Here is a 21119-nt window from a genome sequence, read left to right on the forward strand (position 1 = left end):
TCATGAAGCTGCCTTCTTTTTGTTGCTATTGACATGTCTCTTCCCCTACATGTTAGCCATTGGAGGCCCAGTATAATACAGTATGAACTCAGTGCTAACTGTAAGTATACCTAAACATTCTAGATAGGGTGGCCAGGTGCCTGGTTTTCGACCAGAAAGTCTGGTCAAAAAGGGGACCTGACGGTGTCCAATCAGATCTACTGACCGGACACTCAAAGTCCAGTTACTGTGGGCAGGGAGGCGCAGGGTCATCACCCACACCAGCCCCTACTCAGCCAAAGCTGCCTCCTACCTACATTGGGCAGCTACCGCTCCCAGTGGTGGCTCCACAGGCGAGTCCCTCTTGACCCAGGAAGAGGAAAGAGGACCGAGAAGGGGGAGGGGGCCTCAGGGCAGGCAAGATGCACCACAGAGGAGGTTCCAGAACTCCTGATGGCTTTCAAATATTACGAAGTTGGCAACCTTAATTCTAGGTATACTTCAGTCCTCCTCAGAACAGGTAGAGATGGACCTCTTGTCCCTTCCAGTGCTATATGTCTGTTTTATATGTTATGCATAAAATATACATTAATTGGATCACTTTTACTTTGCAAAACACCTTTGGAATCGATACTTACAATTCACATCTTCTCAATACATTTGTTGCTTTCCCTTGCTTTTTATACTAACTAAGTGGAGATGTAAAGTGAATTGAAGTTTGTGAGCATGAATATTTAAGAGGTCGTGTGGGTAAATAAAATTACATGGCTTGTTGATTTTCTTAGTTTGACTCAGATTGACAAAATCAAAACCTTTCAAAATTCTGATGGAATTATTGTGCTTAATGCACTTCATGACACAAAATAGTGTTACACAAATAGGACCAATTTTGGAAGGTGGTTGTACCTGTGTGGATGACAGAAAAGCCATAGGCCAGGAGGTGATGCAACAGAACTGCTCTGGATTTCCTCATGCAAATAGACTAGCGTAAAGACCTTCCATGACCAAAGAGGCAGGGATTGTATTGCATTATGTATTGTCCTTACACACAGCATGACAACTTTTCCTATTCTTGGCAAGAGTGGTATGCATGAAACGGCTTTTGCATCATTATTGTGCATCCAGTTGATAGAATGTAAAAATATGGCTCCACAGTGTGTAACACTACACACCGCACTAAAACATGTCTTATGCATCGTGTCTGCCGAAGCCTAGTGAGATGAGTTAAGGTCAAAGTCGCTATAATCACTGATTTGGAATTTTCTCCCTTTTGTCTATTTCTCAGGTTACTTGGATTAGGTAGAGATTTTGGATGGAAATTTGTTTTGTTCTAAAGACAGTTTTAGTTTTTCTTCAGATTTATTAGGGCATAATCCTGCATAAGGGCTGCAGGGTGTAGATTCTTTTAGACTTGCATGAGAACTACTGATATGAGAGTGGAACATATCTCTGTAAATACGGACTCTACATATATGGTTTGTTTTCTAAATGCAAAATGAGATTGTGTGACAAATCTAAGGTACTTCAAATGGACCTGTCATGGTAGCATCTAGTTATCAAGCATTTTTAATGTCTTACAAGGTTTAAATTAAAAAATTAACAACCCTGAATTCAGAATGCCAGCTAGCATTTGGGATAGTAATAAAGCCCAGCTCACATGACTTTGTGAGTCTTGCAATATAGATCTGTATCTATATAGATCTAGATATTTGCCCTTATGGTTAGGGGGGTCATTTCAGAAAAATTCTGAGGTGGGAGCAAAGTTGTGTCAGCATATAGGGTGTCCTCTGTCCCAAAGAGGATCACAAATGAGAAACTGGGCAATTATTGCTTTCCTAATGATGTCATCCAAAATTGAGGGGGGAAAGGGTGTGCAAAAAGTGGAAGAGATAATGGAGAATATAGACCTATGAAAAGTTGCGGGGGGAGACAACTTCTCCCTTGCCTTTAGCAAATGATGTCCCTGCTTATAGTCTTGGAGAGAGAGCCTGAAAACATGGTTTAAGTGCAGTCTAAAGGCTCAGACAAATCTGCTTTTCGGGAACTCATGATTTTTGAACGCTCAGGTCTGGCAATATTGTAAAGATATGAGACAAGTGCCAGTAAAAGACTGATCTTTATTTCCTGGCCTCAGTTACATAACATTGAGTGGGATCACAAAAGGTTACCCCCTGTCACACAGCAGGAGTAGGTATTCACTGACTCCATTGACTACTGGTAGAGGAAACAGCATTTTCTTTTTAATTAAACATTTATTTGAAATAAGGTTAATCTAGAATTAGATTCAGGCACTACATCTTCCTATTTTCAAAAGTTTTTTTTCTGTTTCCTGTTGATGTGTGAAAAGGCCATCCGAACAGAAGAAACTGGACTGACAACAGGAAACAATTAAACTGTCTATAAACAAAGTGCTGTTAAATGTACAAAGTAACTGAAAGCAGAAAAGAAACTTTTTTCCTAATCTTACAACTCTAGTAATCCTAGGTGTTATCTGTGACAATAGTAGGAAAACCTATTCAGATAGAGTGTGACTTTTAAGTTGTCCCTTTAAAGCCTCTCACTCCAAAGAGCCAAACAAGATCCTTCCACACACAAACATGCGTATTTTAACAAAGCAATTTACTGTTAGGAAGATGCCATGTAGGTTACAGTGAAAGGGAGAGTTTTCTAGTGCCTTAGAATAAAGGAAGGAGTCAGGCTTTCATTCACGGCTCTGGCACTGACTTGCTGTGTATCTTCAGCACCTATATTATCTTAATTTTCCCATATTTATGAACACAAATGCTACTTACCTCATGGGTGTTGAGGCTGAAATAATTGGTGAAATCCTGGCTTCACTGACATCAGTAGCAAAAAGCCAATTGACTTCAATAGGGCCAGGATTTCATCATGTTTAAGTGCTGTCGATCCTAGAGGAAATGCATTAGAGACAAAGCAAAGTTTTAGACTACTCCAGACTGGGGCAAACTGAACCTTTGGCATAATCCTGGGTCCCAACAGGCCCTTCTAGCAGCCAGGAATCAGCCAGGGGTAGCCTGACCTTGGCCACACCCCCTTTCTCTTGGTCTCTCCCACAGTAGGGGTGGGCGGTGTCCCAACTCCCACTGCCCATGATGGCCCAGCGCCTGCACTGCCCATCCGCGGTGGCTCCGCATGAACCCTGGGGCCTTGGCCAGGGCTATGGCTGGATGCAGACATGGTGTGGGGCTTGGTCACCTTGGAGACAAGCCCCGCCCCGCCTCCCAGGACCCTGCCGCTGCCATCGCTGGCCTGTGGCTGCCTGACAAAGGGCTGCACACCAGTCTGAGCGAGTGGGGAGCAAGGCTAGTGTCCTGCTAGGGCCCAGCTTGTGGGGGGGGAGGAGGGGTGTTGGTGAACAAGCAGGTCCCACCCCATAGGGATGGCTGGGCCTGCCTGGGGTGTCCCCACTGAGCTGCCCTAGCCCCCAGCACTCGCAGCAATTGGGGGAGGGAGCAATGGCATGTAACCCTATGTGCCCCCCACGCATTGCCTCCGTTTGGGGAGGCAACCCCTCCTCTTCCCCAACCTGCACCCAGGGTTCTACAGCTCCTTTTTGCACTAGCAGAGGAGTATAAAGTGGCCAAAACAGGAGCCAGGATTAGGATTGTTCTTCCTAGAGATTCTTCTTCACTGAATGTGGAAAGGGAAACCTGATCTATATAAGTTATAATCCTAAAGGATCACACTTTGTTTCCTTTTGGATTGATCAGCACTGTTGTTGATTCTTCTAACAGTCCTTGGAGAGCTCCAAGGCGTTTCCTGTGCATGGCGACTTCCCTGTGCTGTATCTGTTTTGTGTTTAGCTCACTAAAACATTTTCCTTAGAGGAATGGTGAACTGACCTAACCAATGATCATATGCTAACCTTCAGGGCAAGATACCTTTTTTCCCTTTTCACTGAAAATGCCTTCTTCCCAAACCCCTCATCCCCTAACCTATTCTAAGATTAGAGCTACCTTCCAGTAGATGTTTCAAACTATCCCCATAATGTGTGTGTACATCGATGTGATAAACTTGACCCTCAATTCATATATATATTAATGGATTATTATTAGTATAAAGAGAACTCAACCTTTTGGGCCTAACTTTCAAAGGAACCTCAATATGATTTCTGAAGACTGAGACTGTCATTTTGCATGTGTCTTTTTTCATGCCCAAGTCTCTTACAGGGTGGATCTCTCTTTACACTGGTATACCCAGATCTAATATAGTGCTGCTGTTTGCCAGCATAGCACTAGACCATGCAAAATCTGGAAAATCCAATAGAGAATGTAATACACAAAACAATCAGTGAAAAATTCTTTAAAAAACCCTGTTATGCTTGTGACCTAAGCAGTTAGCTAATGTTTGGAGTTTAGCAGGTTGTTTCCATTAGAAGGAGAAATTGATGTTGGAGTCAGGTATTTCTTTGATGCAATTATATTTATTTACAAAGAATGTACAAAGTCCTATTTCCCTGAACACAAGAAGAATCAAATAGGAGGGAGTTTCTTTGCTCAAAGTTCAAAGTCTCTTTCCAGCCAGCACTCTGCACAAAAAGTTCCCTCTCTCTTTTGGATTTCTCTCTCAGCCATGTTTTCAGTGCTTCTCTTGCTGTCTTGGCTGGCTTTTGGCCTGCTTCTCTGCATGTTCTCTGGGTGCTTCTGCTCTCACATGCACATCTCTATCAAATAATTCCCAGTAAAACCCCACTGCCCAATAAGTCAAATTTCTGACCAGCCTTGCATATGGCCTGTGTTTTGGGAAGTGGCTCCTACACTTTCATCTATCTTACTGTAAAAAAGAGCTTAGCTGCATCTTACATTTAACCTGAATGAATGGTGTCTTATGCCCACCAGCTTCAGTGAAGTTTCACTCACCTCCATCAGAATACAAATGAGTCTCAGGCTTTTGCAGTTATAAAACTCTGTGGTGAGGGGATTATAGGTTTGATCTCCTTTGAGGTGCTGAGTTCATTCCTCCCCCACTGAAGTCAGTGGGAGTTGAGAGCACTCAGCATCCCACAGGAGTGCTCCAGATCTTGCAGGATGTGCACCCTGCACTGGTTTGGTAGGTGATCTTATTGATATAAGGCGGCTTTCCTCTCTCAAAGGCCCTGATCCTGGAAGGTGCTGAACACCCGCAACTCCCGTTAAAGTCTATGGACCAGATCCTCAGCTGGAATGAATGGACATACAGTACAGACCCGTTTACGCGCAGATGTCGGGAGTCAAGCTGCCACGACCGCGTGTTAACGCACCGCGGGTTAAGAGGGCCATGCTGAAATATCTTAAGATATCTATATATACACATGTATAATTATCTAGGATTACATACGTACTCACAGCGTCCCACATACTGCAGGCCTAGCTGTTAACGGCTCTTTGCAAGAATATAAATTCAAATGTGCAATCTAATAAAAACATTATTATTACTACACAGGGTGAAAGTAACTCAGGGCACTTACCAGTACAGAGCGGGGGTGGCTCTGGCCCCCGGAAGGGGCGGGGCCTCGGGCAGAAAGGGCAGGGCTAGGGGGTCAGCATCCCCCGGCCAACCCTTCCAGGCTGCCTGGGGTTCCCATGGTGATTTAAAGAGCCCGGGGCTCTGGATGCCGTTGCTGTGGTAGCGGCGTCTGGAGCCCCAGGCCCTTATAAATTGCCGGCCCCGGGGCAGCTGCTCCCTTTGCGCCCACCCTCCCACCCGTTGGCGGCCGAGCGGGGGGCTAAAGGGGCAGGGACCTTAAAGCACTGCAGGGTCCTTTGCCGCGGCAGTGCTTTAATGTTGCTGAGGCCTCCCCCCCACGTCGGCGGCCCAGCGCTGCCGCAGCAAAGGACTGTCCTTAAAGCGCCCTTTTTGCTTCCCCATCGGCAGCCCTGCTGGTAGGCAGCAACGTTAAAGCGCTGCCGTGGCAGTACTTTAAGGAGGGTCCTTTGCCAGGGCAGCGCTTTAATGTTGCTGCCCCTTCCCACCCTCCCCTCCCATCAGTGGTAAAGACATACAACACGTTTCTGCTCCGCACTTCCTGTCGATTTCTATGTCAGTGAGTTAGTGAGCAAATCTGTAGCACTACATAGCAAGTTCCTGTACCACGTGTTAACGAGTCTCGTGTGTTAAATAGGTAGCACTGGGAGGCATGGCGCTACTGCGCGTTAATCAGATTCGCGCGTAAACAGGTCTGTACTGTATTACCATTTACTGCACTGGAACGGTGCTGCTTTGTACTAGCTAAGGAGCTGACTATTTTGGGGTATGTTTACACTGCAATGTAAACTCAGGGTTAGTAGAACTTGAGTTAGGAGACCCTGGGTTTGTTAACCCAGAGCTTGAGAGTCTACATTCATTTGTAATTACAGGTTAGGAATTGTTGAACCCGGGGTCCCAACATGAGGCTCCAGCATCTACACTGCATTATGCGGGCCTGAGTCCAACAACCCATATCGAAGACTTCCTAGTGCACTCCCAAAATATGGCTGCACTAGCTCTTTGTTTGTGGTGCAGTGTGGGGGAAAAATTGACTGTCCATCAAACTTGATTGTCCAAAAGGCAAAGAAAGTTGGCCTGTGGGATTGTGAGATACGTCTGGGGGACTCCCAGATCATGAGTCCAATGGGCCTGCGTCTACATTGCAGAGCAACAGGGTCCCAGCTTGATTCAGGCTTAGATCCTCCAACTCGTGGGCTCCTGGGACCGAGCCCTGCATTAGCATGATTTGTGTATAGACAGAAGGGGGGTTAGACTTGAGCTTGAGTTTGAACCCTGGGCTTACACTGCAGTCTAGACATATCCTGAGAGCTGAAGGTACTCAGCACCTTCTTGGAGTTAGATTACCACATGGTTTTGGGCCTTAGGCATCCATATCTTATATGTCATGGGTACCTTTGTCAAAACTGATGTAAACTGACCTGGACGTTTGGTGTTTTCAGAGAAGCACCTTTACCCTCTCACAGGGAAAATGTCATATTCCTAACCAGCATTCTCCAGTAAATCAGGCTTTTATTTTGTTTTGTAAACTGAAAACAAATTCAATAAATTATAATGAAAATACATAAGAGAAAACACCCCCCAGTGCTGAAAGCTAACAGACAGCAAGAGTTGTGACATTTTACTCCTTCAGGGAGCAAAGCTATAATAATGGAATAAAGCTAGAATGATTTGTCATTACAAAAACACAGATTCAGAGACCCCATAATTTCATTCCCATAATTCAATTTCTAGATGCCACATTTCCACGAATGACAGAGAATGGTGGGAAAACTACAGCATGGTTTGAGGGGAGGTGGCGTTATTTTTGAGTAATGCAATACAACTCATGTTTAACTTGAAAACAAAAACATCTTGAGACAGAAGACCGTATCCGTAGGTTCCAAAGTGAAACCCCCAAAATGTTAAAAAAAAAAAGTAGCTTTTCGGATGTGACTTTCTTTGTGAACATACATAACTTTTTAAAGTATTATGAAAAAGCATATTGTGTATATGATACAAAAGCAAGCTATTGTTGCCTTCGTATGTACTCATTTCTAAAGTTGAATGACTGATGAACACTGTTCAAATTCACTTGCTCAAACTTGCCAAGATAAAGATAGTTTTTGAATTTTCTAGAAAACAAAACTACAAATAATTCAGAAAGCTCTCTCATTTAAGGACAGGCTAAACTGTTACTGAAACCGAATAGGTCTTCACCCTTTCAGAGCATAGTCTCTCTTGAGTAAATGCAGGAGATGGTGCATTTGAGCAAAACATGTACCACTACTGTCTGCTCTGGTGAATAGATAACTTCTGTTTCCAGTAAAATAATTTAGCTTTTGTGAAAGGTGGTGGCTTCATGTCCCCAGAGATTAAAGTCATATTATTTATGGAACAAGCATAGCAGCAGCAGCAGAGCAATCCTTTATACCCACTTGACCTGGTAAGACCCCATTGGGGATGGATGGGGATTTCAGCTCCATACCCATTCAGTCCTATGTCTGTCTGTTGGGATAGTTAAATAGAATGTCATTTGTGGCAGTGAACAGCTGTCCATGCAAATAGCCAGGGACTGGATTGATTTAATCAGCTTGCTTTACGTATGGAAGGCCAACAATGCGTCATGGTAATGAATGTTCTTCACTCCCAACCTGGTCTAAATTCCAGCAGGCAAGCTAGGGCTGCAATCTTCTATAACTAGATTTCACATTTTGGTGAACTCTAACAAACACAAATATATCTTAAAAAATTAACATAAGTAGACTGACCAATCAGGAAGAATATGGATATAAATACTTTGACAATTGTGGTTAATTGACTGAAGAAATCCTATAATATTAATAAAAATACAGAGCAATTTTATAGTGATTTACACGTAGACAGCTCTTTGCAAATATTTAGTAAACCTTGTAATGCTGTTAATCCTATGAGATATGGCAGGGTTTTACTTATGGTTTTTCCCTATTTTGGAAACAGATCCAGAACTTAGCAGGTCTGGTTTTGCACCACTGAAGTCAATGGGGACAGGCTCAGACCCAACCTGCATGTAAGGGTATGAATTCTCTGCAGAGTTGGCCTGGATATGAGTGACCACGCTGTAAAACCACATCCAAGTTACTGTGTCCTCACTGATGCTGTGTTCCCCCATGTGTGTCATGAGGACTTCTGCGGGTACATCCCATGATTCTTCATGCTGCGATAAGCTGAGCTGCTCTGATTCTTTCCCAGTCAATTGTGGGAGAAGTTCTGTTCTGAGCACACGGGGGAAATTGTGGCAAGGCATTGATGGACTATCAATACTGCAGTGATTTACCCTGCATCCTTACTGCAAAGTGGGTGGGTTACTAGTTCCAGTGAAAGCAGAATCTGGGCTCTAACCCAGGGTTGAAAGCACTTCTCTCGGGTGAGAGGTTTTTGAGGGTGGATAGGACAGGAGCTAGTAGCAACACCTGGGTAAAAACCTGGGCTAATTCAGACATACCCTTAAAAGTGGCAGTTCTAGATCCTAGAATATAAGGTTTCCTATTCCTAGTCCCATGTTCTGTCTGTTATGTCACACAGCCTCTACAAAAAAAAAAGTGCTACTGCTAGGATTGCATCTTTTCTGCTGCTTGTGATCTGCAACACTTAGAAACTGTTAACATTAATATCTCACTTCTGCCAGAAAACATGATGAGAGACAAGTTGATGTATTTTCTTTGTGTTCCTTGTCAAACCACATCTTCTGAAATGAAAGTTAGTAGGTAACTGCATTCAGGCATGGTTCTATTTGTACTTTCTCTGTATGTTCTGAACTTCTATCTCCAGAATTTAAAGGACACTGGTTTTATCAACTAACCTAAACCCTAGTCAGGAGAAGTCTCATTTTTAGTCTCTAAGGAGTAAAAAGAAATGTACACTGAGTCCTTTCTCCCCATGTTTTTCAGGACTCTTTACGTTAATAAGCTTTGTACTCTTTCAAGTAGCAAGGTTAGCTTCCTGCTAGGTTTGCTTTGGCTTTCATAATACTAGTAAGAGAAGGAGGATGGAAAAAGTATTGTAGGGTGAGAGGATATCCTCACTGAGCTTTGAACTTCCTCATCCTTTAGGTTTTGCTAACTATTGTATTCATCGATTGGAGTAATAATAAATTATAGAACTGCCTGGTCTTAAAGAAAAACTCAGCACTATTATTTAAAAGGTTTCAGAGTAGCAGCCGTGTTAGTCTGTATCCGCAAAAAGAAGAACAGGAGTACTTGTGGCACCTTAGAGACTAACAAATTTATTAGAGCATAAGCTTAGTGGGCTGTAGTCCACGAAAGCTTATGCTCTAATAAATTTGTTAGTCTCTAAGGTGCCACAAGTACTCCTGTTCTTCTTTATATTATTTAAAAGTATCTGCTGCAAATCATTCTCGAGATGGTGAAAAAACTAAGGGATTTTTATTGTAATTGTCTTTTTAAAAGCATCACATTTTAATAACTAAGTATCTTATATGCCTAATACATTTTACATTTGATAAGTTTTTATATATACTTATAGCCAAACCATGGCCCTATTGAAATCCATGGGAGTTTTTCCATTGATTAAAAGGGAGCAGAATTTGGCTGCAAATGAATGCCCCTTAATTCTTTAAAATAAAACAGTTTTACAAAATGAGAAATGTTGACTCTTATATTCAATTCTGGAAATACAGCTTCTAGGGCCTTGATCCTGCAAAGATTTGGGCATGTGCTTAACTGTATGCACTGTCACAGTGCATAAAGCTAAGCATATAAATCTTTGCAGGATGACAGCCTAAATTAGCATTGTTCAATATAGAGCTCGCTTGTTTAAACCTATGTTAAACAGTATCTTTGAGATACTGAATGCAAAATGTTAAAAAATGCTCTAAACAATTTATTATTGAACAAGCTGCTATTATTTGGATTAGCTGAAACACGTTATTTAGCTAATTAAACATAACTCTGACAGAGGTCCTTAATTTGTCATACTGACTTCAGGAGATAGTGTGCATTGCAATGGTTTGCATTGCAATAATTCATAGCAAGTAAGTAGTTTTGCAGAGTAATTGCATTCCAAAAACATGGAGATAATCTTTTCACTGTAAACATGTTGCTACATCACTGTGAGAAACTAGCACTTCTTTCATAGAAACAATATTATGGCTTGGGCAATAGAAATGAAATCTTTCCCCATATAAAAGTATTGTTAGGTTAGTACTAAAATATTCCACAATTCAAACCTAGTGGGCTAGAATTATTTCCAGTGAAATCATTCTATTGGTTACAGCAGGCATCAGTCTGACCCAGTGAATTAAAAAGTATTAAAATCAGAGTCTCATAGCTGACATTAAATCTGTACACTTTTATAACGGAACCAGAAAATTAATACATAAAAATAGAAACTTACCCAAGAGATAAAGGGCTAGAGATATCATGCCTCCAGACAGCTACCTAGTTAGCAGATCTCAGACAGATTCCTCTCTGGCAGTCCATAGACTTATCCATTTTTTTAAATGAAGCTTTGTTTAATCCCATAAGTAAAATCTCCCTGCTCTAGCTGTTTACTGATTGTCGTTCATCCTTTAAAATGTGAGACTACTAGCAGTTATCTCCATTCCTTTGTTAGGGGAGGAAAACTGCTGAACGTTGCAGCCATCATGCCTTAGGAAACAGGACGCAAGAAAAGGCCCAATGTCTATGCAGGATCTGTGAGCAGGGGGAACTCTTGGGGGTCTCAATAGGAAATGTTTTTCATTGGATAAGAAGGTATTATTAGTAGCTGTGATCCCGCCCCATCCTCTGTGTTTTTAGTCACCGGTCATTGGGCTGATTGTGTTTTCCCCCAAAGCGCCTTGCCGAGGAAAAGCACCCTTCACAGTTAAGAATTAGCAGCTTAAGTACTGCTCGACAATAGATAAAGCTTATTTCCTGAGCAGTTGGTTGGCTGACGCAGCCGGTGGGTGGGTGGGTGCTTGTAGCAGAGTATTGTTTTAGACTGGCAACTGTAAAGCAAGGGGATACCCAGGTCTGAAAGCTCAAACTTTGTGTTTCCACAACTACAGTGATTGTGTTTTCCCCACCCCCAACCCCAGTTTAAAAAAAAAAGAGGGTAAAGAAGCGATTTCTGCCTCAGGCATGCACCCTAGAACACCCTCTGGCTGCAAAATGAAACTTTATAAAGATAATTGAAATTCTAGGTGCAACTGTTTAGATAAAAATGAGCAAGAGATTTCAGTTTGCTCTGAAAGCCTTAGGTTCCTGCTGAAAACGTTTAAGAGGTAGTTTGAATTTCAAATGTTTATGGAGATCATTATAAAGTTCACAATCTCCAGAGAGGTAGCACTTCTCAGGTCTTTATAGCCCAGTCTGCTAAATCTTATTGTCTCAGTAAATCTGGCTCCTGACTTACCAATTAACCAGGAGTTTTATTTCTCTCTCTTACCTTCAATGCCGGCCCTTCAGCTAGGAAAAGGTTTTGGGGTGTCTTCTGTCTGGGAGGAAGAGCAATGTCAGTGGACAAATTATTCAGCTTTGCTTTCTGAGTGGTCAGTTTCTTTTCTCCCAGCCTTCTCCAGCCCTCTGTTTGGGATCCTGAGTCTGCTTTTAAACTTTGGTTTTTAAAACTTAGCCAAACAGCTCACATGCCCTGATTTCATTTTGTTTATTCTCCTTTTTCTCCACTCTCTTCTGGCTGCTCTCACAGGCAGCCAAGGCCAGTAAACAACTCATTGTGAAGCTGGAGTGAATGCTATTCCTTGGACTAGTGGCGGGTGATACAGCACTGCAAAAAGAGGATTCTCTGTCTTGCTCCTACAGAGAGAGAGAGAGAGAGAGTGTGTGTGAGAGAGAGACTTTTGCATCATGACCAGCTGCCATGGGTTTTTATCCACTCGACTCTCAAATAACTTTGTGAATCTCACATTATAGCAGCTTTAACTCTCAAATGCACAGACACTGTGGTAGCCCTTCTTCCTTTGACCATGAATGAATTTCATCCTCTCAGGATTCATTTATTCTCCCTTTAGAGTGCATAAAAAGACCTACATAGATTCAAATGGCAAGTGAAGAATCTGCAAATGCGTTTAGGTGCAAAGTGAAAATGGATCAGTTTTCCCTTTTGTACCTGGGATTTAAAGGTGTGAGAGAATATAGATGAATAATGAAGATAAGGCTGAGGAGATAGCTGTGTTAATTTACAGAGCAACACACAACTGAAAGGCAAAGCACCCCTAGTAACCCATCCACAATCAGATTAATCACATTTTTGTGGGCAAAGGATATGGGACTGGAGGGGTTGAGGAGACAAAAGCCACTATCCCAAAGAAGCAGGGTGTAGGGGCTGCAGACATGCTGATCCCCCATTTCTGTGGTCAGTACCGCAGTTTATGGGCTGGAATATAGTAGCTGCTGTCCCTCCATACTTCTAGAATAAGGTAATAGGGAAACTGACCACATAGTGGCAGATTGTATGGTCTATCCTCCATTCTCCTCCGATTGCCACTTCCCAAACCAGCCTGTGCTAGGCTGACACACAAACCTCTTCAGCACACAGGTGTGCAGAGAACCTATCCATACACCACTATGGGTAAACTAAGGGACTCCACTTCAGCTGCATGCTTTAAATGGTGTGGAGGACCTCGTGCTGGCTTATTGCACCAGCGTGAATTGTATCCATAGATTTATATACATAGGGAAGTCTGATTTGGCTTCCTGGAAAAGCGACAATCAAGAAAATTGATTTTTACCATAGTAGGCAATGGAAATTTTACAGCTGACTTCAGAGAGAGCCCGATTGGGCCTTTGCCTTTCAGACTGAAAAACAGAAATAGTTTCATTATATTGCCTCTGAGTGCCCTCAGTAGAAATTAACTAAACCTAAAATTTGCACTTGAGGCCATCCTGAAGGTGTTTAGCGAAAGAAATGCAGTTTAGCTGATTTGAAGCTTTTGTACTGCTGTAGCCATGTCAAGCAGAGTGTGAGAGGCTAGAAACCCCTGTGGATTAGTGGTGAGCATACGTGGCAAAAGCCCTTCAAAGATATCAGTCACTGGGTCAGTCCTCCAGAATTACTGTATTTCTGCCATTGCAAGAATTTTCCCAGGTTTCCTTTTGAAGAATAAACACTGGATATATCTTTTAAAAAACAGCCAATTATAGTATTTAGCCAGAACCTGGCAACTTTACCAGTGACTTTGATATCTTTGGAATTTAATCAATCCACTGCACTAATCTGGGGCTGTTGGTTTATCTCAAGGCAATGGTTTAATTATTAACTCTAAACTGATTAACAGGTATCTTTAGCAGCTGCAGGCTCGAGGAGACTCTCAGGTACCCCTTATTAAAATTCTCCTGCCATGCTGAAGGGAGAGTTGGGATGGCTTTCCTACCCCTTAGGGAGTTCACCCCCCTTTCTAACCATTCCGAATAATTCCTGCCCCTTCTCTCTCTCCGGAGTTGGTAAGAAACTTCTCGGAAAGGCAAGTTATTCCATAATTATCTATTATGGGCTTTTCTTTTTTCTGGAGCACGTTTTACTGGCAACTGCAAGAGACTGGACTAGAAGGGTCACTGTGCTGGTCCAGTATTGCAGTTCCTAGGGCTCATAAAGAACAAACCTTCCCCTGTGGAAAGTACCTGATTACACTAAATGTCAGTTATTTTCCAAAAATGTTCCCAGGGTGGCATATACCTGGTTCCCTCACAAGGCCTTCTCTCAAACACACACACTGCCCCTATCCTTCCCCACTTCTAATTAAACAAGCTGAATACTGTTTTATACTATCAATAAGCTCAGTATAATTTTTTCAGCAATAAAGTGTAAAAATAGCCAACAAAGTGCTTTTAATGCAAGTTTATTTACCAAACAAAAACACAAAAAAGAGGGCGGGAGGGTGTTGACTCCATCCTTGGTTATGGTTATGTGGAAGTGTTTTCTTTAAAATGGAAAAACAAATGAATAGATCCCATGGGTCTTCACCCCTCCTCTCTGCAGCGACCCGTCCTCCCCACCCCTGATCCCATTGGTTTGTTCATAGACTGGGGGAGCATGGAATTTTGTGGGCACTCCTTGTTAAAATATTGACAGGACATCAGCAATCTCCAGCTATTTTGAAAAACAAATGAACCTAGCCTGTTATCTTATTGGGAACCACGGCTGTTTAGAATACACAACATTTTCAGCAAAATTGCCACCATGCTTTTAGAGCACACATAGTTAGTGTTTGTACAATGAAGCCCTACTGATGTGCTCTTTTCTGTCATATCTATGTAAACTCTGTCACATTCTGCCTTGCATTGGTGCGCGTTACTTGCATTGAATTTAATCTGAGTTGCATTTGTGTTTCAAAGGCAAATTTTGCCCCAAGAATGGAATAGCGTAGTTTCAAATTATCATTTACTTCTATTGCTGAAGCTGCCATTGGTTTCAATTAGAATTCATACCCAATTGTGCCTACAAAATATATGTGCACAGGAAGGTGTTTTCCCTGCCTCGAGGTACTTACAAGTAGAAATGGTCAAAAAGTGACGGTTGGGGTTTTTTTGGTGGGGGGGGGGAGGAATGCAGATTTGGTGACACTAAAAAGTTTTGCGAATTTGTGTCGCTTTTGCTGAATTGTTTCGTGTTTGAAAAAAACCCTCAAAATAAAAAAAAATTGAAACATTTTGTTTCAGTATTTTAGAAACCATTTTGATTTTTTTTATTCAAAATGACATTTTAAAAAATCTTTTAACTTTATTTAAAATTTAAAAAAACATGAATGCCTCATATCTAAAGGAAACATTTTTGCTTTGGGTCAAACAAAACATCTTTTGACCTAAAACAATATTTTTTCAACTACTCGATTTACCAAAAATTTTGAGAAACCTGAAACAATTTTTTTATTTTTCAAAATTGCCAATGAACCAAAAAATCTATTAGTCACCCAGCACTACTTCCAAAGCAGCCAAAACAGGGTATAGAATCAATAACTTGCATTTTTAAAAGCCCATAGAATATATATGCATTACAGACATTAACTGGTCCCAACTCTCCTCCTTTCACGAGTGATTTCTGTTTCCTTTCTTTGTTTTGTACAAAAGCAGACTTAATTTGTGACTAGCTTCTGCATGAATCATTGCTGGGTATTGTACCATGTGCCATACATTCTGAAATATTATATTGAGCCCCTATAAAAAAGCATCTGTACCTCTTATCAAAGCCATGCACAAGTCTAAGCAGCAAAGATAAAAGCACCATTTGCTAAAGGTGATACTTTCAGGCACATTGTTACAGTATTTACAAATTCTTATTGTAATTCTTATTATGATTATTAAATATTTATATTACATTAGCTCTCAAAAGCTCCATTCAGAATCAGGGCCCCATTTTGCTAAGTGCTGTATAAAATCAGAGGTAAATATATTGTGTGTGCCAAAGAATGTATAGTTTGAAGACAAACCGTGTATAAAGGGAGGAGGAGATGGAGGCAATGAAATATTTACCATTTGTATTATAGGGGAAGTGGCAATCACACACACACACACACACACTCACACACACACACCGTGTTTAGATTTCCTAGCATTTGCTATCCATACACAGTCACTACTCAATTTACTTTAGTTTTGTAATTACATAAATGTTGACTTCCCCCAACTGCCCCTCACCCACTGACCCAAGACCCCTTGGCCTAGCGATTGAAGTGACTTGTAAGCTCCATGGGTCAAGTCAGCCTGGAGGAGAGATGTGAAGGAGGAGGAGAGGGTGTCCTCACGCAGCAGGTGGGTGACTGTTTGAAATCATCACAGTCCATCAGAGTGGTGGTGATGTTTATGAAGGCAATACTTGTGAGATTACTGTCGTCCTGGTTTGGAGGATGGTTGGTTTGGGAAGATGAACAATCTGGCTGTGAGCTTAAGAACCCCTGTGTTTGGACACACTGGGCTGCCTGAAAACCAACTGTGGTTCACAATAGATTTCAAGGTTTCAAAATCAGTTTTCATTCTGATGCAAAAAGTAAATGAAACTTCTTGAAATGTTTTCACCCAAACAAACAAACAAACCCAAACGAGTACAAGGAAGACCAAAGGAGCTAATAGCCTGGTGCCTAAGGCACATGCCTGGGATCTGGGAGATCAGTTTCAAGTCTCTGCTTGAAATCAGGGTCTTGCATGCTCCAGGCAAGTGCTCTAGCTAGCCACCAGGCTATTGGCATCCCAGGTGAGTGTCCTGACCACTGGGCTGTAGAGTCTCTGTCGCTCTCTCTCTCTCACCCCCAGTGAATATTTATACAATGTGGATCTGCTCCAGCTGGAACAATTGAGAGACAGACTCTCTGTACCAGTGGTTCCGCAACCATTACGGAGAGGGATAGAGCCCTGCATCCAACCTAAACCCACTGGGACGAGACTACAAGTGCTAAGTCTGGGTTGGGTGGGAAAACAACCAAACCCTCTTGGGTTAGATCAGCTCTCCTCCTCCTGCCCGTGGGGTTGGCATTGGGGTGTCAGTGTGTTCTGCTTCTCCCAGCCACTACCACCTCGCTGGGCTGTGTTCCAGGATATGCCTGCCGAAGAATGGCAGCTCCTCTCACGCCACAGCATGCACACAGGACATCAAGGGGCAATGGATGGCAGCCACATAGCCACTCGTGCACTGACTCCAAGCAGGAAGAGGACAGCCCACCACAGGGGCAGGAGGTAGTGGCAGCTGTGGCAACTCAGGCATGGGGTGGAAGGGTGGGATTAGGTCTGCATGTGACCTAAAATTAGGCCGGGGCAGACTGCTAATGTGGGAGACCTGGGTTCTAGTCCACTGCTCTGCTTTATTCAGAGTCCTAAACCCCAGGCTATGGACTATGCTGATCTCTCTCTCTTTGTCTCGCATTTTGAACTGGAATTCCATCCTGAACCCAAGAAACCTTCCAGATGAAATTTTTATTGAAATCAAAATATTTTGGTTTTGCCGAAATTGCACTTTTTGATTGGGAAAATGTTTTGTCAAATTTTTCAACCAGGTCTAACTGTAATAATCCATGACTGCCTGTAGGTCATCACAGCCACCTGCTACATTGCAAGTGTGCATATCAGGAGTACAATTCATTGTCACCTTGTGCTTCTAAAACACAGGCTTTAGTCAGTTGAGGTAAAGAAAGTCTCTAGTAGCAATGGACATCTCCAGCATCATGGGAGATGAAGGTCAGGTAGGGAGTGTGGGCCATATGCGGAAATGGGGGTGTAAGGCTCCTGAACTACAACTCCCCTGAGACATTATGGCTGCTCAGATGTACCCAGGTTAAAATTTAGCTAGTCCAAAAAAACTATTTTGATGTTTGGTTGACAAACGAAAAGGTTTTGATTCAGGGTGACCCAAACGAAATGTTTCATTTAGATTTTCCCAGTAGAAAGTAGAAAAATTAAAAGCAAAACTTACTTTTTCCTGCTGAAAAGGTTGATTTTTGCAGGAATGGCATTTTCCATTGAAAAATCACTTCAATGAAAAATCCCAACCAGCTCTAGCAGATACTATTCAATGCCGACTGGCGCTACAATACTTAACAGTTTGTCAATGTTTCCATTTCAAATTCTTCTTAGTCATAATAATTCACTTTGGAATCAAACTGGGAATGCAGAGTGTCAGCCTGTAGAACAGGGGTGGGCAAACTACGGCCCACAGGCCGCATCTGGCTCACCAGCTGTTTTCATCCGGCCCTCAAACTCCCGCTGGGGAGCGGGGTCGGGGGCCACTCCATGCAGCTCCTGAAAGCAGCGACATGGCCCCCATCTGGCTCCTACACGTAGGGGCAGCCCCGGGACTCCGCTCTGCATGCTGCCCCCACCCCAAGCACTGACCCTGAAGCTTCCATGGGAGCTGCAGGAACAATGCCCGCGGACGGGGCAGTGTGTTGAGCCGCCTGGCTGTGCCTCTGCATAGGAGCCAGAGAAGGGATGTGCCGCTAGTCCAGAAGCCGCTTCAGGTAAGCGCTGCCCATGAGCTTGCACCACTGAGCCTCCCCCGCCCCCCAACCTCCTGCCCCAGACCTGATCCCCCTCCTGCCCTCCAAATCCCTCGACCTCAGCCCCAAGCACCCTCCAACACCTCAAACTCCTCATCCCCAGCCAGAGCCCTCACCCTCCCCAAACCCCAACCCGGAGCCCCCTCCCACACCCTGAACTCCTCATTTCTGGCCCCACCCCAGAACCCACACCCCCAACCAGAGCCCTCACCCCCTCCTACACCCCAACCCCAATTTCATGAGCATTCATGGCCTGCCATATAATTTCTATTCCCAGATGTGGCCCTTGGGCCAAAAAGTTTGCCGACTCGTGCTGTAGAAGCTTTTTTAAAATATATATTTGGAAGGGATCAGTTTAATCATTTTAAAAGTTAGGGCTAGACAATAAAAAATAGAGCTTTACCATTTGGATGGATTTAGGTTTCCTGTAACTTTTTAAAAACTCTTCACTTAAAAATGTATATGTTTTGTTAATTTGGCAGAACTAAATGTTCCCCTACTTCTCTGACCGACGGGGTTTTCCTCTAATAAAACGAGAGGATATTTTTTCTCTAAATGTTTGTTTAAACCTAACCCTCCTTTTAGGAAAAACTGCGCCAACTTAGTGACCAATGCCACAGTCCCTGTGCACCCAAAACTCTTCCTTTGGCTTCAGTGGGAGTTGGAGGTATACAAGGACTATCAGACTAGTCCCTGTCTGACTGTTTTCCAATGTACATAATCCACTAAGAAATAGGATTAGTCAATCTAGCTGAGACCCATTTTCAGAGCCATCAAATAGCAATTATTTTCATGTACATCAGCCTTTAGCCCACACTTGTATTAGGCATGATTAACTGGGTACAAAGGACTTAGATTGTTAACTACCACTGTACATTTTATTTAATTATGGGAAAGAAAAAAAAAGCAAACTGTAGAATTTTCTAGATCAGTCAGCATAAAAATCTCAAGATACACTAAATGCCTGGATTTGCATGTGCACCCAAGCTGTCTATTTTTTGCTAACCTTTGATTTTGTCTTCCATGTGTGCCACGTGTTCTCAATAAACTGGGATGATAATAGTTGTTAATACCTACCTCTTATACAGAACTTTTCATCAGTAGATCTCAAAACATTTTACAAAGGAGATCAGTATTACTATTCTAATGTTTATAGGTGGGGAAACTGAGGCATGGGGAGGGAGGGGAAGTGACTTCCCCAAGGTCACCAAGCAGGCCATTAATAAGAATTAGAATGGTAAGAATTAATGTCAAGGTGCCTTGGAGAAAGAACATGGGAAACCATTGTAATAAACTAGTGTTTCAAATCAGACTTTAAGAAAATAATTTTATTAAAATCATGGGATTCTGTACTATAGTGTAACAATGTGATGTGCCAGAGTGTGAATATGCATGAGCAATGCACTAATGCTCCCCTCTAGAAATAGTACTGGAGTTATGAAAGACTCTTTCTACAGTTATTTAAACACTGATGCTTTGAAAATTAACTCGGGGAGTTGGGGGGAAGAATCATTCCCAAGTTTTATTTCCACACTTGTACTAATATTCTTAACTATTAGATATTAGAACAGATCTCTCCTCGAGGTGCTTTCTGTAGGAAAAGAAGGCTTCATGTAAATTTTCTTTTCTTAAAAAACCAAAAATGGATTTGCAGTTGCTACTCATTTCACAGTTTGTTTTGAAGGGAGCGTAGACTTAGGCAGTCTGCCACTGCCAGTCTTTTGGACAGTGTCTTCTCTATGCTTCGTGGTATCTGCCTATCCTCGCTTTTCACATCTCACAGTGATTTAACTGTGCTCTTCCAAATGTACTTCAACAGTTTCAAAGTCTCTAATTTTTCTTCTCCACTGAGGACTAATTCATTTAAGAAGTTCCCAACTCACTTGCAGGTCATTTTTCCCTTTAGCTTGGAACAGTTTCAATTTTTCATCACCAAATCTAGCATGGAACATCAACTCATTTCAGAAACTGCATCCATGACTGGTTTAGTGCTGAAAAATTACTTTCAAGCAAGAAGTACCTGAACACTCACTCATCAGAAATCAGCCAAAACACAAAACTGCTATGCCCTTATTTAGTAAGAGAACTGGAAGGGTCGATTCTTCTTATCCAAAAGGGACTAGTCTTTATATTTTCTATTTGTGTGTTCTTCAGAGTTCTTACTTGAATAAATTAGGGCTGTTGATTAATCGCAGTTAATTCACGTGATTAACTAAAAAATTAATTGCAATTAACCGCAGTTTTAATTACACTGTTAAACGATAGAATACCAATTGAAATGTATTAAATATTTTGGATGTTTTTCTACATTTTCATAGATATTGTATTCTGTGTTGTAATTGAAACTAAAGTGTATATTATTTTGGATTACAAATATTTGCATTGTAAAAATGAGAAACAAAAGAAATAGTATTTTTCAATTCACCTCATACAAGTACTGTTGTGCAATCTCTTTGTCGTGAAAGTGCAACTTACAAATGTAGATTTTTTTGTTACATAACTGAACTCAAAAACAAAACAATATAAAACTTCAGAGCCTACAAGTCCACTCAGTCCTATTTCTTATTCAGCCAATTGCTAAGACAAACAGGTTTATTTACATTTACAGGAGATAATGCTGCCCTCTTCTTATTTACAATGTCACCAGAAAGTGAGAACAGGCATTCGCATGGCACTTTTGTAGCGAGCATTGCAA

General features: G+C 42.1%; 1 protein-coding gene and 1 long non-coding RNA gene across 4 annotated transcripts in view; one reads left to right on the plus strand and one right to left on the minus strand.

The window, feature by feature from the left end:
• LPAR4 (lysophosphatidic acid receptor 4) overlaps window positions 1-11345 on the minus strand; it is a 34689-nt gene extending 23344 nt beyond the window's left edge. The window contains exon 1 of the mRNA XM_005284484.5: window positions 10837-11345. The gene's annotated coding sequence lies outside the window, so the exon portion shown is untranslated. The remainder of the gene's footprint in view (window positions 1-10836) is intronic.
• Window positions 1-21119, plus strand: part of LOC122173996 (uncharacterized) — a 221944-nt gene that overhangs the window by 18954 nt on the left and 181871 nt on the right. The window lies entirely within an intron of this gene.

This window comes from Chrysemys picta, chromosome 9 (assembly GCF_011386835.1).
Source record: "Chrysemys picta bellii isolate R12L10 chromosome 9, ASM1138683v2, whole genome shotgun sequence".
NCBI lineage: Eukaryota > Metazoa > Chordata > Testudines > Emydidae > Chrysemys > Chrysemys picta.